A 19,000-nucleotide genomic window follows, 5' to 3' on the forward strand; every position below is an offset into this window, starting at 1 on the left:
AGCCCAGTGTTAAATACTCTGCTGCCCTCAATCACTGACAACATCATACAGACATCGTCAGGGTTGCAGGTTCAATTCCAGATCATGTCTCCCACAGAATACGAGACTGCTCGCCCCTTTACCAACTCGCCCCCGCAATTTTTTTGAATCTAGTTAACAGTTATTTTAGTATTTCCCTCCCTCTCTGAAATCTGAAATTATCTTGTATACAGATTTATTCGATTGCACAGTAGTCGATCTCTATACTCTAAATAGAAAGAACAACATGTCACAGAGACGGCGACTGCTTAATTAATTTAATTTAGGACCTTCTAGCAGTTAATTTCATTTTATTAAACACATTTCTTCCATGTAGCCCATGTTGTGTAATGGCATCATCATGCTATTATGCCCGTGGATATACAGAGTGAACTTAACAATGATAATACCTTTTAAATAATCACAAACATGAATTATGTTTGTTATTTACAGCTAGGTATATGGGGCGAGATGGAAAAGGGGCGAGCGTACCTGTTACCCTCCCACATATAGTTTTAGACAAACTACCAAAGGATCTCAGACTATGATTATGATGTATAATAAACTTTTAAATCCAGGCCTACAGCTGTTTCCTTTTTATGCATAATTAATGGTGAATGAGAAAGGCTCGCTCCTGACCTTAGTGACCCACCTGAGGCTACGTTCACAATATGATACGTCTGAAGATTCTCATAGTGTGAGAAATAGTACCACAATTACTATCATGTAAAGCACTTTGAATTTGCCTTCATACAGTATCGTTGCTGTTGGGAGGAAACCACCTAACTCCATTTTTGAGGTTTTTGATTTTGTTTTTACATAAACAGTGCTATTGAACACCCTTTACATCTGTTTGTTGTTTTGAAAATATTGAACCGATGAAAAATAGTAAAAAGCGCTTCGGACAAAACCTCTTAACTCCATTGGACCCTCAAACTGTCTGCTAAAACAACTAATACCAACACCAACTTTGATGAGGCAGTAGGCCTATTGCTTTGTTTGAAAAACATAAGCTTTTCTTAATTTCCTGAAAATTTTATATTTTAAATTTCCTGAAAAATGAACATTTTGGAGTTAAGTGGTTGAAATGTTATCCTAAATAAACACGGGGAGAGAGAAAGAGCAGTCGCACACACGATTCCAAAAATTCAACATTTCGCCATCATTCCTGAGGACAACAATGCAGCTTTTTCTCTATATTACCTCTATGCTTTTCACAAGCCAGCAGGCAGCTCTGTCCATTTATTTTCCACCCAGCCTTCTATACAAATAAACGTTGCCTTTGCCGAGGAATTGAGCGTGGCATTAACACGGGAAGGCTTCAGTGGTTATTCACTACTGTAGGCCTACAGTATGTACTTTTAGTTCAAGATACAGAGTAGGCCTATAGGCTATTTGTTTACAAACATTGGGACTGGGCGCACGGGTGACTGTTTCATGTAATCAATGACAATTCCCAACAGATCTCCAAAGCTGTTGTTTGCTGGTTTCAGTTCATTCAACCTCCTCTTGTGTGTTGGCTAGTATAGTGAGGTGACCCTAGGACAAGGATACATTTATACTTCAAAGCGGAACAGTATTGCGCACAGAACAGCTGATATACCGGTACAAGGGTCCGGGTGGGTATACTAACGTAGCCTGCCCTACAGTGATGATGCTAATCAATCAAAATCTTGGTCACTCCACATTTTGGTCACTTGTTATGCACACACTCTGTGCAAAACTGGCAATACAGCAAGAGGAAGAGGAAGATCTATATCGACCTCACTCTGACCGTCACTACGGTCATAACAACGAATGATGCCCTCATCTCCTCTTCTTCGAGACCAAATATCAAAATTGTCATGCCCACATGACCCGTAGGAGGCGGTCTCACCGTATAAGTTATGTCCGGTGCGGCCGGCTCCGCCTCTTTGCCGCTCTCGCCTCATGAGACCTACGGTAGGTAAGAATAATGGTATCGTATCTTTGAGATCTATACTGTTAATGCTGACTGCTTGGTTTTCGCTAGTAGTCTTTTTTTCCACACTCACTGCATTGGAAACCCGTACACTTCGGTGCAGGGCTGCAGGCGCCTTGCGTCCCTGTGGGTTGCAGTGTTGTGTAACTTTATAGCCTACTGTGTTTGTTTGCTAAAGCTAATTGTAAAAGCATGAATGATTTTTTCAGCATCTGGTTGTGTTAGGAAGGGCTATCGTATCGCTATCGTATCTTGGCTATATTTCTGAGATGAAAAAATGCAATTTAGGTTATTTTGTTGATGTGGGATGTGAAGTTGAGGTCTGAATCTATTATTACTCCGAGGCTGGTTACTTGTGGTTTAACCCACGCGGCTAGATGTCCTAGAGCAGTGGTTCCCAAACTTGTTCATGTCAAGGACCCCCAAATTGACACTACTTAGCCCGTGGACCCCCATTTGAAAAGATATGCCAGGGAGTGGTTCTCAACCAGTATAATTTCAAGGACCCCCCAGTTTGACATGCATTAGTCTACGGGCCACCATTTAATGGCATTTCTATCTCTGAGACCCCCAATTTATATTGTAAAATCAATGATGGAACCAGTATTTATACAATTAAATCAATTTATCACAGATATCAATATCCTAGACCCTCTTCAATCCGGATTCAAGGCAAATCACAGTACAGAAACAGCACTGACAAAAATAGTCGGTGACCTCAGAGTCAACATGGATGCTGGGAAGGTGTCTGTGCTAATCCTCCTGGATTTAAGCGCAGCATTTGACCTGGTAGACCACAACATCTTACTCCACCGTCTTCAAAACATTGTTGGTCTAAATGGGAAAGTCCTAAACTGGCTACGAACCTACATCACAGGGAGACAATTCTGTGTTCGCCTGGGAGACAGTGTATCTGGCAAACATGCTGTCCCCTTTGGTGTCGCTCAAGGAAGTAACCTTGCTCCCCTATTGTTCTCTCTACATGCTCCCTCTAGGAAACATCATTAGAAAGCACAACGTCAATTATCACTCATACGCAGATGACACAATTATACATTTCCATAGAACCCCACAACACAGATGCAGTAAACCACCTCACCGCCTGCCTCAGGGATATAACCGACTGGATGAGCGCAAACCTATTAAAACTAAACGAAAATAAAACAGAGGTGCTACTGGTAGGCCCTAAGCTAAAAAGAGATCAGGTGATGAACTCTCTAGGACGGTGGTTCCCAAAGTGGGGTCCGGGGACCCCCAGGGGTACCTGAGGGAGTTCCAGGGGGTACCCAGCTACATGATAGTTTGGAACCAAATGGACCCTTATGGGTCTGGAACTCTGAGAGTGTACAAATGGAACCAAATGGACCCTTATGGGTCTGGAACTCTGAGAGTGTACAAATGGAACCAAATGGACCCTTATCTCGGAGGGCATACTATAGTATGTCGTTTTTCACCATTTTGGAGGTCATTTATACTGGTGGTGAAGGTCATTTACGAGTCTTATGAAGGTCATTTTTACTGGTCAAGGTCATTTCTACCTGGTCAAGGTCATCTATACTGGTGAAGGTCATTTTTACTGGTGCAAAACATACTCTATCCCCATGCCTTTGGCCTGGTGGAGACAATAATCCAAGTTTTGTGCTTCTGTGTTTTTCTTCTTTATATACCGTTATTAATAATTGCCTACAATGTAAATTGTGAAATTACTTTACCGTTGAAATTTACATTTCAATGAATGGACCTGTACAACAAAACAAAAACTAAGGCACTGGTGTGGTACTTCTGGTTTACCGGAATGGGGTTCAACTCCCTGCAGTGCTCTGCTCAATGTGTACATGGTTCATTTTTATTTCCTGCTCATTGTGTTGCCTTTTCATAGATGATAACCCCCAGGTTCTTTACTGTGTTTGTACTCTACCTAGGTGCAACTTCCCATAGACAGCCCATTCATCCAAACAGAAGTCCTATTTAATTCACCAACATTGCAGCTGTACGAAAAGCTTGTACTTAAGTAATGTACTTAAGTGCAATTTTGAGGTATTTGTACTTTACTTGAGTATTTCCAATTTCCAAAGCACTATATTTCTAAAACTATGAAACATTTCAAAGATTCCTTTACAGTCACCGTAAGATGAACCTAAATAGGTTTGAATGGTGTTTCTAGCTGTACGTATGTAGGACTAGTAGCATGCCAAAGTTTGTGCTATTGCCATTGAGAATGCATTGGGTGTTTAAGTTTAATAACTCAGAAACTATAAAACATTTAAAAGTAAAAAAGTTCCAGCATGTGTCTCCACAGTAAGCTGAATAATAAAAAGTGTGAATGGAGTTTCTAGGTGAAAGTGATTTTTGACGTGCCAATGTCTGCCATTGAGCCCCATTGTAAATTTGAAAGCACTATATTTCTAAAACTATGAAACATTTCAAATATTCCTTTTCAGGCAAACATGTCCACCGTAAGATGAACCTAAGTAGGCTAGAATAGGGTTGCTACGTGTAAGTATGTAGGCTTCTCTGTTAGCAAAACATGCTAATGTTTCTCATCCTCCGCAACACCCATTCTCATACACCGCTATACTTTTAAGTATGTTGCGGTAGAGAGAACGTCATCATTTTGGACCATGGGCTATGGCCCATACCGTACGGCATACTATAGCACGCCGTTTTTCATAATCTTTGAGGATTTGAAAAAAAATAAAAAAACGATGGGTTATAGCCCATCGTTTTTTGAAATTTAGAAAAAAGAAATATCCTCGTTTTCATCATTTTTGACCATGGGCTATAACCCATATCGTACGGCATACTATAGTACGCCGTTTTTCCACATTTTTGAGGATTTGAAAAAAATGAAAAAAAGAAAAAAAATGATGGGTAGCACAACGTTTTTTGAATTTTTGAATTTTTGTTTTATCCTCGTTTTTCATCATTTTGGACCATGGGCTATAGCCCATATTGTACGGCATACTATAGCACGCCGTTTTTCATCATTCAGGATTAGAAAAATAAACATGGGTTATAGCCCATCGTTTTTTGAATTTTTGAAAAAAAAACATTAACCTCGTTTTTCATCATTTTTGACCATGGGCTATGGCCCATACCATACGGCATACTATAGCACGCCGTTTTTCATCATTTTTGAGGATTTGAAAAAAAATGAAAAAACCCCCCAAAAAAACCCCCATAGTTTTTTGAATTTTTGAAAAAAAAATTAACCTAGTTTTTCATCATTTATGAACATGGGCTATAGCCCATACCGTACGGCATACTATAGCACGCCGTTTTTCATCATTTTTGAGGATTTGAAAAAAAACGAAAAACATGGCCCATCATTTAAAAAAAAATTTGAACCTAGTTTTTTATAATTTTTGAACATGGCGTGCTATAGTATGCCGTACGGTATGGCCATACCGTACGGAATACTATATATAGCACGCCGTTTTTCATCATTTTTGAGGATTTGAAAAAAATGAAAAAAAAACAAAAAAACATGGGTTATAGCCAATCTTTTTTTGAATTTTCGATTTTTTTTTCATCATTTTTGACCATGGGCTATAGCCCATACCGTACGGCATACTATAGCACGCCGTTTTTCATCATTTTTGAGGATGTGAAAAAAAAAAAAAAACATGGGTTATAGCCCATCGTTTTTTGAACTTTTGAAAAAAAAAGAATGAACCTCGTTTTTCATCATTTTTGAACATGGGCTATAGCCCATGCCGTACGGGATACTATAGCACGCAGTTTTTCATCATTTTTGAGGATTTCAAAAAAAACAAAAAAACATGGGTTATAGCCCATCGTTTTTTGAATTTTCTTATTTCTTTTTTAACCTCGTTTTTTATCATTTTTTAACATGGGCTATAGCCCATACCGTACGGCACACTATAGCACGCCGTTTTTCATCATTTTTGAGGATTTGAAAAAAATGAAAAAAAAAAAAAAACATGGGTTATAGCCCATCTTTTTTTTTAATTTTCGATTTTTTTTTTTCATCATTTTTGCCCATGGGCTATAGCCCATACCGTACGGCATACTATAGCACGCCGTTTTTCATCATTTTTGAGGATTTGAAAAAAAAAACAAAAAAAACATGGGTTATAGCCCATCGTTTTTTAAATTTTTGAAAAAAAATTTAACCTCGTTTTTCATCATTTTTGAACATGGGCTATAGCCCATGCCGTACGGCATACTATAGCACGCCGTTTTTCATCATTTTTGAGGCTTTAAAAAAAATGAAGAAAAAAAAAACATGGGTTATAGCCCATCGTTTTTTGAATTTTTGAAAAAATAATGAACCTCATTTTTCATCATTTTTGAACATGGGCTAAAAATATGGGTTATAGCCCATGGTTTTTTGAATTTTTGATTTTATTTTTTATCCTCGTTTTTCATCATTTTTGACCATGGGCTATAGCCCATAATGTATGGCATACTATAGCACGCCGTTTTTCATCGTTTTTGAGGATTTGAAAAAAAAATCAAAATTTCAAAAAGATGGGTTATAGCCCATCGTTTTTTGAATTTTTGAATTTATTTTTTATCCTCGTTTTTCATCATTTTTGACCATGGGCTATAGCCCATATCTTATGGCATACTATAGCACGCCGTTTTTCATCATTTTCGAGGATTTGAAAAATATTCAACATTTCAAAAAGTTGGGTTATAGCCCATCGTTTATTTAATTTTTTAATTTATTTTTTATCCTCGTTTTTCATCATTTTTTACCATGGGCTATAGCCCATATCGTATGGCATACTATAGCACGCCGTTTTTCATCATTTTTGAGGATTTGAAAAAAATTCAAAATTTCAAAAAGTTGGGTTATAGCCCATCGTTTTTTGAATTTTTGAATAAAAAAAGTTTATTCTCGTTTTTTGAATTTTTGACCATGGGCTATAGCCCATATCGTATGGCATACTATAGCACGCCGTTTTTCATCATTTTTGAGGATTTGAAAAAAATTCAAATTTTCAAAAAGTTGGGTTATAGCCCATCGTTTTTTGAATTTTTGAAGAAAAAAAAAAATATCCTCGTTTTTCATCATTTTTGACCATGGGCTATAGCCCATATCGTATGGCATACTATAGCACGCCGTTTTTCATTGTTTTTGAGGAATTGAAAAAATTTCAAAATTTCAAAAAGTTGGGTTATAGCCCATCGTTTTTTGAAAATTTGAAATTATTTTTTATCCTCGTTTTTCATCATTTTTGACCATGGGCTATAGCCCATATCGTATGGCATACTATAGCACGCCGTTTTTCATCATTTTTGATGATTTGAAAAATATTAAAAATTTCAAAAAGTTGGGTTATAGCCCATCGTTTTTTGAATTTTTGAAAAAAATACATTATCCTCGTTTTTCATCATTTTTGACCATGGGCTATAGCCCATATCGTATGGCATACTATAGCACGCCGTTTTTCATCATTTTTGAGGATTTGAAAAAAATTCAAAATTTCAAAAAGTTGGGTTATAGCCCATCGTTTTTTGAATTTATGAAAAAAAAATATCCTCGTTTTTCATCATTTTTGACCATGGGCTATAGCCCATATCGTATGGCATACTATAGCACGCCGTTTTTCATCGTTTTTGAGGAATTGAAAAAAATTCAAAATTTCAAAAAGTTGGGTTATAGCCCATCGTTTTTTGAATTTTTGAATAAAAAAATGTATCCTCGTTTTTCATCATTTTTGACCATGGGCTATAGCCCATATCGTATGGCATACTATAGCACGCCGTTTTTCATCATTTTTGATGATTTGAAAATATTCAAAATTTCAAAAAGTTGGGTTATAGCCCATCGTTTTTTAATTTTTGAAAAAAATAAATTATCCTCGTTTTTCATCATTTTTGACCATGGGCTATAGCCCATATCGTATGGCATACTATAGCACGCCGTTTTTCATCATTTTTGAGGATTTGAAAAAAATTCAAAATTTCAAAAAGTTGGGTTATAGCCCATCGTTTTTTGAATTTTTGAAAAAAAAATATCCTCGTTTTTCATCATTTTTGACCATGGGCTATAGCCCATATCGTATGGCATACTATAGCACGCCGTTTTTCATCGTTTTTGAGGAATTGAAAAAAATTCAAAATTTCAAAAAGTTGGGTTATAGCCCATCGTTTTTTGAATTTTTGATTTAAAATTTTTATCCTCGTTTTTCATCATTTTTGACCATGGGCTATAGCCCATATCGTATGGCATACTATAGCACGCCGTTTTTCATCGTTTTTGAGGAATTGAAAAAAATTCAAAATTTCAAAAAGTTGGGTTATAGCCCATCGTTTTTTGAATTTTTGAAAAAAAAAGAAAATCCTCGTTTTTCATCATTTCTGACCATGGGCTATAGCCCATATCGTATGGCATACTATAGCACGCCGTTTTTCATTGTTTTTGAGGAATTGAAAAATTTTCAAAATTTCAAAAAGTTGGGTTATAGCCCATCGTTTTTTGAAATTTTGAAATTATTTTTTATCCTCGTTTTTCATCATTTTTGACCATGGGCTATAGCCCATATCGTATGGCATACTATAGCACGCCGCTTTTCATCATTTTTGAGGATTTGAAAAATATTCAAAATTTCAAAAAGTTGGGTTATAGCCCATCGTTTTTTGAATTTTTGGAGAAAAAAAAAATATCCTCGTTTTTCATCATTTTTGACCATGGGCTATAGCCCATATCGTATGGCATACTATAGCACGCCGTTTTTCATTGTTTTTGAGGAATTGAAAAATTTTCAAAATTTCAAAAAGTTGGGTTATAGCCCATCGTTTTTTGAAATTTTGAAATTATTTTTTATCCTCGTTTTTCATCATTTTTGACCATGGGCTATAGCCCATATCGTATGGCATACTATAGCACGCCGCTTTTCATCATTTTTGAGGATTTGAAAAATATTCAAAATTTCAAAAAGTTGGGTTATAGCCCATCGTTTTTTGAATTTTTGAAAAAAAAAAAAATCCTCGTTTTTCATCATTTTTGACCATGGGCTATAGCCCATATCGTATGGCATACTATAGCACGCCGTTTTTCATTGTTTTTGAGGAATTGAAAAAAATTCAAAATTTCAAAAAGTTGGGTTATAGCCCATCGTTTTTTGAAAATTTGAAATTATTTTTTATCCTCGTTTTTCATCATTTTTGACCATGGGCTATAGCCCATATCGTATGGCATACTATAGCACGCCGCTTTTCATCATTTTTGAGGATTTGAAAAATATTCAAAATTTCAAAAAGTTGGGTTATAGCCCATCGTTTTTTGAATTTTTGAAAAAAAAAAAATATCCTCGTTTTTCATCATTTTTGACCATGGGCTATAGCCCATATCGTATGGCATACTATAGCACGCCGTTTTTCATTGTTTTTGAGGAATTGAAAAATTTTCAAATTTTCAAAAAGTTGGGTTATAGCCCATCGTTTTTTGAAATTTTGAAATTATTTTTTATCCTCGTTTTTCATCATTTTTGACCATGGGCTATAGCCCATATCGTATGGCATACTATAGCACGCCGCTTTTCATCATTTTTGAGGATTTGAAAAATATTCAAAATTTCAAAAAGTTGGGTTATAGCCCATCGTTTTTTGAATTTTTGAAAAAAAAAAAATATCCTCGTTTTTCATCATTTTTGACCATGGGCTATAGCCCATATCGTATGGCATACTATAGCACGCCGTTTTTCATTGTTTTTGAGGAATTGAAAAATTTTCAAATTTTCAAAAAGTTGGGTTATAGCCCATCGTTTTTTGAAAATTTGAAATTATTTTTTATCCTCGTTTTTCATCATTTTTGACCATGGGCTATAGCCCATATCGTATGGCATACTATAGCACGCCGCTTTTCATCATTTTTGAGGATTTGAAAAATATTCAAAATTTCAAAAAGTTGGGTTATAGCCCATCGTTTTTTGATTTTTTGAAAAAAAAATATCCTCGTTTTTCATCATTTTTGACCATGGGCTATAGCCCATATCGTATGGCATACTATAGCACGCCGTTTTTCATTGTTTTTGAGGAATTGAAAAAAATTCAAAATTTCAAAAAGTTGGGTTATAGCCCATCGTTTTTTGAAAATTTGAAATTATTTTTTATCCTCGTTTTTCATCATTTTTGACCATGGGCTATAGCCCATATCGTATGGCATACTATAGCACGCCGTTTTTCATTGTTTTTGAGGAATTGAAAAATTTTCAAAATTTCAAAAAGTTGGGTTATAGCCCATCGTTTTTTGAAAATTTGAAATAATTTTTTATCCTCGTTTTTCATCATTTTTGACCATGGGCTATAGCCCATATCGTATGGCATACTATAGCACGCCGTTTTTCATCATTTTTGAGGATTTGAAAAATATTCAAAATTTCAAAAAGTTGGGTTATAGCCCATCGTTTTTTGAAATTTTGGGAAAAAAAATATCCTCGTTTTTCATCATTTTTGACCATGGGCTATAGCCCATATCGTATGGCATACTATAGCACGCCGTTTTTCATTGTTTTTGAGGAATTGAAAAATTTTCAAAATTTCAAAAAGTTGGGTTATAGCCCATCGTTTTTTGAAAATTTGAAATTATTTTTTATCCTCGTTTTTCATCATTTTTGACCATGGGCTATAGCCCATATCGTATGGCATACTATAGCACGCCGTTTTTCATCATTTTTGATGATTTGAAAAATATTAAAAATTTCAAAAAGTTGGGTTATAGCCCATCGTTTTTTGAATTTTTGAAAAAAATAAATTATCCTCGTTTTTCATCATTTTTGACCATGGGCTATAGCCCATATCGTATGGCATACTATAGCACGCCGTTTTTCATCATTTTTGAGGATTTGAAAAAAATTCAAAATTTCAAAAAGTTGGGTTATAGCCCATCGTTTTTTGAATTTATGAAAAAAAAATATCCTCGTTTTTCATCATTTTTGACCATGGGCTATAGCCCATATCGTATGGCATACTATAGCTCGCCGTTTTTCATCGTTTTTGAGGAATTGAAAAAAATTCAAAATTTCAAAAAGTTGGGTTATAGCCCATCGTTTTTTGAATTTTTGAATAAAAAAATGTATCCTCGTTTTTCATCATTTTTGACCATGGGCTATAGCCCATATCGTATGGCATACTATAGCACGCCGTTTTTCATCATTTTTGATGATTTGAAAATATTCAAAATTTCAAAAAGTTGGGTTATAGCCCATCGTTTTTTGAATTTTTGAAAAAAATAAATTATCCTCGTTTTTCATCATTTTTGACCATGGGCTATAGCCCATATCGTATGGCATACTATAGCACGCCGTTTTTCATCATTTTTGAGGATTTGAAAAAAATTCAAAATTTCAAAAAGTTGGGTTATAGCCCATCGTTTTTTGAATTTTTGAAAAAAAAATATCCTCGTTTTTCATCATTTTTGACCATGGGCTATAGCCCATATCGTATGGCATACTATAGCACGCCGTTTTTCATCGTTTTTGAGGAATTGAAAAAAATTCAAAATTTCAAAAAGTTGGGTTATAGCCCATCGTTTTTTGAATTTTTGATTAAAAATTTTTATCCTCGTTTTTCATCATTTTTGACCATGGGCTATAGCCCATATCGTATGGCATACTATAGCACGCCGTTTTTCATCGTTTTTGAGGAATTGAAAAAAATTCAAAATTTCAAAAAGTTGGGTTATAGCCCATCGTTTTTTGAATTTTTGATTTAAATTTTTTATCCTCGTTTTTCATCATTTTTGACCATGGGCTATAGCCCATATCGTATGGCATACTATAGCACGCCGTTTTTCATCATTTTTGAGGATTTGAAAAAAATTCAAAATTTCAAAAAGTTGGGTTATAGCCCATCGTTTTTTGAATTTTTGAAAAAAAAAGAAAATCCTCGTTTTTCATCATTTCTGACCATGGGCTATAGCCCATATCGTATGGCATACTATAGCACGCCGTTTTTCATTGTTTTTGAGGAATTGAAAAATTTTCAAAATTTCAAAAAGTTGGGTTATAGCCCATCGTTTTTTGAAATTTTGAAATTATTTTTTATCCTCGTTTTTCATCATTTTTGACCATGGGCTATAGCCCATATCGTATGGCATACTATAGCACGCCGCTTTTCATCATTTTTGAGGATTTGAAAAATATTAAAAATTTCAAAAAGTTGGGTTATAGCCCATCGTTTTTTGAATTTTTGAAAAAAAAAAAATATCCTCGTTTTTCATCATTTTTGACCATGGGCTATAGCCCATATCGTATGGCATACTATAGCACGCCGTTTTTCATCGTTTTTGAGGAATTGAAAAAAATTCAAAATTTCAAAAAGTTGGGTTATAGCCCATCGTTTTTTGAATTTTTGATTAAAAATTTTTATCCTCGTTTTTCATCATTTTTGACCATGGGCTATAGCCCATATCGTATGGCATACTATAGCACGCCGTTTTTCATCGTTTTTGAGGAATTGAAAAAAATTCAAAATTTCAAAAAGTTGGGTTATAGCCCATCGTTTTTTGAATTTTTGATTTAAATTTTTTATCCTCGTTTTTCATCATTTTTGACCATGGGCTATAGCCCATATCGTATGGCATACTATAGCACGCCGTTTTTCATCATTTTTGAGGATTTGAAAAAAATTCAAAATTTCAAAAAGTTGGGTTATAGCCCATCGTTTTTTGAATTTTTGAAAAAAAAAGAAAATCCTCGTTTTTCATCATTTCTGACCATGGGCTATAGCCCATATCGTATGGCATACTATAGCACGCCGTTTTTCATTGTTTTTGAGGAATTGAAAAATTTTCAAAATTTCAAAAAGTTGGGTTATAGCCCATCGTTTTTTGAAATTTTGAAATTATTTTTTATCCTCGTTTTTCATCATTTTTGACCATGGGCTATAGCCCATATCGTATGGCATACTATAGCACGCCGCTTTTCATCATTTTTGAGGATTTGAAAAATATTAAAAATTTCAAAAAGTTGGGTTATAGCCCATCGTTTTTTGAATTTTTGAAAAAAAAAAAAAATCCTCGTTTTTCATCATTTTTGACCATGGGCTATAGCCCATATCGTATGGCATACTATAGCACGCCGTTTTTCATTGTTTTTGAGGAATTGAAAAATTTTCAAAATTTCAAAAAGTTGGGTTATAGCCCATCGTTTTTTGAAATTTTGAAATTATTTTTTATCCTCGTTTTTCATCATTTTTGACCATGGGCTATAGCCCATATCGTATGGCATACTATAGCACGCCGCTTTTCATCATTTTTGAGGATTTGAAAAATATTCAAAATTTCAAAAAGTTGGGTTATAGCCCATCGTTTTTTGAATTTTTGAAAAAAAAAAAAAAACCTCGTTTTTCGTCATTTTTGACCATGGGCTATAGCCCATATCGTATGGCATACTATAGCACGCCGTTTTTCATTGTTTTTGAGGAATTGAAAAAAATTCAAAATTTCAAAAAGTTGGGTTATAGCCCATCGTTTTTTGAAAATTTGAAATTATTTTTTATCCTCGTTTTTCATCATTTTTGACCATGGGCTATAGCCCATATCGTATGGCATACTATAGCACGCCGCTTTTCATCATTTTTGAGGATTTGAAAAATATTCAAAATTTCAAAAAGTTGGGTTATAGCCCATCGTTTTTTGAATTTTTGAAAAAAAAAAAAAATCCTCGTTTTTCATCATTTTTGACCATGGGCTATAGCCCATATCGTATGGCATACTATAGCACGCCGTTTTTCATTGTTTTTGAGGAATTGAAAAATTTTCAAATTTTCAAAAAGTTGGGTTATAGCCCATCGTTTTTTGAAATTTTGAAATTATTTTTTATCCTCGTTTTTCATCATTTTTGACCATGGGCTATAGCCCATATCGTATGGCATACTATAGCACGCCGCTTTTCATCATTTTTGAGGATTTGAAAAATATTCAAAATTTCAAAAAGTTGGGTTATAGCCCATCGTTTTTTGAATTTTTGAAAAAAAAAAAATATCCTCGTTTTTCATCATTTTTGACCATGGGCTATAGCCCATATCGTATGGCATACTATAGCACGCCGTTTTTCATTGTTTTTGAGGAATTGAAAATTTTTCAAAATTTCAAAAAGTTGGGTTATAGCCCATCGTTTTTTGAAAATTTGAAATTATTTTTTATCCTCGTTTTTCATCATTTTTGACCATGGGCTATAGCCCATATCGTATGGCATACTATAGCACGCCGCTTTTCATCATTTTTGAGGATTTGAAAAATATTCAAAATTTCAAAAAGTTGGGTTATAGCCCATCGTTTTTTGATTTTTTGAAAAAAAAATATCCTCGTTTTTCATCATTTTTGACCATGGGCTATAGCCCATATCGTATGGCATACTATAGCACGCCGTTTTTCATTGTTTTTGAGGAATTGAAAAATTTTCAAATTTTCAAAAAGTTGGGTTATAGCCCATCGTTTTTTGAAATTTTGAAATTATTTTTTATCCTCGTTTTTCATCATTTTTGACCATGGGCTATAGCCCATATCGTATGGCATACTATAGCACGCCGCTTTTCATCATTTTTGAGGATTTGAAAAATATTCAAAATTTCAAAAAGTTGGGTTATAGCCCATCGTTTTTTGAATTTTTGAAAAAAAAAAATATCCTCGTTTTTCATCATTTTTGACCATGGGCTATAGCCCATATCGTATGGCATACTATAGCACGCCGTTTTTCATTGTTTTTGAGGAATTGAAAATTTTTCAAAATTTCAAAAAGTTGGGTTATAGCCCATCGTTTTTTGAAAATTTGAAATTATTTTTTATCCTCGTTTTTCATCATTTTTGACCATGGGCTATAGCCCATATCGTATGGCATACTATAGCACGCCGCTTTTCATCATTTTTGAGGATTTGAAAAATATTCAAAATTTCAAAAAGTTGGGTTATAGCCCATCGTTTTTTGATTTTTTGAAAAAAAAATATCCTCGTTTTTCATCATTTTTGACCATGGGCTATAGCCCATATCGTATGGCATACTATAGCACGCCGTTTTTCATTGTTTTTGAGGAATTGAAAAAATTTCAAAATTTCAAAAAGTTGGGTTATAGCCCATCGTTTTTTGAAAATTTGAAATTATTTTTTATCCTCGTTTTTCATCATTTTTGACCATGGGCTATAGCCCATATCGTATGGCATACTATAGCACACCGTTTTTCATTGTTTTTGAGGAATTGAAAATTTTTCAAAATTTCAAAAAGTTGGGTTATAGCCCATCGTTTTTTGAAAATTTGAAATAATTTTTTATCCTCGTTTTTCATCATTTTTGACCATGGGCTATAGCCCATATCGTATGGCATACTATAGCACGCCGTTTTTCATCATTTTTGAGGATTTGAAAAATATTCAAAATTTCAAAAAGTTGGGTTATAGCCCATCGTTTTTTGAAATTTTGGGAAAAAAAATATCCTCGTTTTTCATCATTTTTGACCATGGGCTATAGCCCATATCGTATGGCATACTATAGCACGCCGTTTTTCATTGTTTTTGAGGAATTGAAAATTTTTCAAAATTTCAAAAAGTTGGGTTATAGCCCATCGTTTTTTGAAATTTTGAAATTATTTTTTATCCTCGTTTTTCATCATTTTTGACCATGGGCTATAGCCCATATCGTATGGCATACTATAGCACGCCGTTTTTCATTGTTTTTGAGGAATTGAAAATTTTTCAAAATTTCAAAAAGTTCGGTTATAGCCCATTGTTTTTTGAATTTTTGATTTAAAATTTTTATCCTCGTTTTTCATCATTTTTGACCATGGGCTATAGCCCATATCGTATGGCATACTATAGCACGCCGTTTTTCATCATTTTTGAGGATTTGAAAAAAATTCAAAATTTCAAAAAGTTGGGTTATAGCCCATCGTTTTTTGAATTTTTGAAAAAAAAAGAAAATCCTCGTTTTTCATCATTTTTGACCATGGGCTATAGCCCATATCGTATGGCATACTATAGCACGCCGTTTTTCATTGTTTTTGAGGAATTGAAAAATTTTCAAAATTTCAAAAAGTTGGGTTATAGCCCATCGTTTTTTGAAAATTTGAAATTATTTTTTATCCTCGTTTTTCATCATTTTTGACCATGGGCTATAGCCCATATCGTATGGCATACTATAGCACGCCGCTTTTCATCATTTTTGAGGATTTGAAAAATATTCAAAATTTCAAAAAGTTGGGTTATAGCCCATCGTTTTTTTATTTTTTGAAAAAAAAATATCCTCGTTTTTCATCATTTTTGACCATGGGCTATAGCCCATATCGTATGGCATACTATAGCACGCCGTTTTTCATTGTTTTTGAGGAATTGAAAAATTTTCAAAATTTCAAAAAGTTGGGTTATAGCCCATCGTTTTTTGAAAATTTGAAAATATTTTTTATCCTCGTTTTTCATCATTTTTGACCATGGGCTATAGCCCATATCGTATGGCATACTATAGCACGCCGTTTTTCATTGTTTTTGAGGAATTGAAAATTTTTCAAAATTTCAAAAAGTTGGGTTATAGCCCATCGTTTTTTGAAAATTTGAAATAAATTTTTATCCTCGTTTTTCATCATTTTTGACCATGGGCTATAGCCCATATCGTATGGCATACTATAGCACGCCGTTTTTCATCATTTTTGAGGATTTGAAAAATATTCAAAATTTCAAAAAGTTGGGTTATAGCCCATCGTTTTTTGAAATTTTGGAAAAAAAAAATATCCTCGTTTTTCATCATTTTTGACCATGGGCTATAGCCCATATCGTATGGCATACTATAGCACGCCGTTTTTCATTGTTTTTGAGGAATTGAAAAATTTTCAAAATTTCAAAAAGTTGGGTTATAGCCCATCGTTTTTTGAAATTTTGAAATTATTTTTTATCCTCGTTTTTCATCATTTTTGACCATGGGCTATAGCCCATATCGTATGGCATACTATAGCACGCCGTTTTTCATTGTTTTTGAGGAATTGAAATTTTTTCAAAATTTCAAAAAGTTGGGTTATAGCCCATCATTTTTTTAAAATTTGAAATAATTTTTTATCCTCGTTTTTCATCATTTTTGACCATGGGCTATAGCCCATATCGTATGGCATACTATAGCACGCCGCTTTTCATCATTTTTGAGGATTTGAAAAATATTCAAAATTTCAAAAAGTTGGGTTATAGCCCATCGTTTTTTGAATTTTTGAAAAAAAAAAAATATCCTCGTTTTTCATCATTTTTGACCATGGGCTATAGCCCATATCGTATGGCATACTATAGCACGCCGTTTTTCATTGTTTTTGAGGAATTGAAAATTTTTCAAAATTTCAAAAAGTTGGGTTATAGCCCATCGTTTTTTGAAAATTTGAAATTATTTTTTATCCTCGTTTTTCATCATTTTTGACCATGGGCTATAGCCCATATCGTATGGCATACTATAGCACGCCGCTTTTCATCATTTTTGAGGATTTGAAAAATATTCAAAATTTCAAAAAGTTGGGTTATAGCCCATCGTTTTTTGATTTTTTGAAAAAAAAAAATCCTCGTTTTTCATCATTTTTGACCATGGGCTATAGCCCATATCGTATGGCATACTATAGCACGCCGTTTTTCATTGTTTTTGAGGAATTGAAAAAATTTCAAAATTTCAAAAAGTTGGGTTATAGCCCATCGTTTTTTGAAAATTTGAAATTATTTTTTATCCTCGTTTTTCATCATTTTTGACCATGGGCTATAGCCCATATCGTATGGCATACTATAGCACACCGTTTTTCATTGTTTTTGAGGAATTGAAAATTTTTCAAAATTTCAAAAAGTTGGGTTATAGCCCATCGTTTTTTGAAAATTTGAAATAATTTTTTATCCTCGTTTTTCATCATTTTTGACCATGGGCTATAGCCCATATCGTATGGCATACTATAGCACGCCGTTTTTCATCATTTTTGAGGATTTGAAAAATATTCAAAATTTCAAAAAGTTGGGTTATAGCCCATCGTTTTTTGAAATTTTGGGAAAAAAAATATCCTCGTTTTTCATCATTTTTGACCATGGGCTATAGCCCATATCGTATGGCATACTATAGCACGCCGTTTTTCATTGTTTTTGAGGAATTGAAAATTTTTCAAAATTTCAAAAAGTTGGGTTATAGCCCATCGTTTTTTGAAATTTTGAAATTATTTTTTATCCTCGTTTTTCATCATTTTTGACCATGGGCTATAGCCCATATCGTATGGCATACTATAGCACGCCGTTTTTCATTGTTTTTGAGGAATTGAAAATTTTTCAAAATTTCAAAAAGTTCGGTTATAGCCCATTGTTTTTTGAATTTTTGATTTAAAATTTTTATCCTCGTTTTTCATCATTTTTGACCATGGGCTATAGCCCATATCGTATGGCATACTATAGCACGCCGTTTTTCATCATTTTTGAGGATTTGAAAAAAATTCAAAATTTCAAAAAGTTGGGTTATAGCCCATCGTTTTTTGAATTTTTGAAAAAAAAAGAAAATCCTCGTTTTTCATCATTTTTGACCATGGGCTATAGCCCATATCGTATGGCATACTATAGCACGCCGTTTTTCATTGTTTTTGAGGAATTGAAAAATTTTCAAAATTTCAAAAAGTTGGGTTATAGCCCATCGTTTTTTGAAAATTTGAAATTATTTTTTATCCTCGTTTTTCATCATTTTTGACCATGGGCTATAGCCCATATCGTATGGCATACTATAGCACGCCGCTTTTCATCATTTTTGAGGATTTGAAAAATATTCAAAATTTCAAAAAGTTGGGTTATAGCCCATCGTTTTTTTATTTTTTGAAAAAAAAATATCCTCGTTTTTCATCATTTTTGACCATGGGCTATAGCCCATATCGTATGGCATACTATAGCACGCCGTTTTTCATTGTTTTTGAGGAATTGAAAAATTTTCAAAATTTCAAAAAGTTGGGTTATAGCCCATCGTTTTTTGAAAATTTGAAAATATTTTTTATCCTCGTTTTTCATCATTTTTGACCATGGGCTATAGCCCATATCGTATGGCATACTATAGCACGCCGTTTTTCATTGTT

This window comes from Protomyctophum parallelum (assembly GCF_964188405.1).
Source record: "Protomyctophum parallelum genome assembly, chromosome: 6".
Taxonomy (NCBI): domain Eukaryota; kingdom Metazoa; phylum Chordata; class Actinopteri; order Myctophiformes; family Myctophidae; genus Protomyctophum; species Protomyctophum parallelum.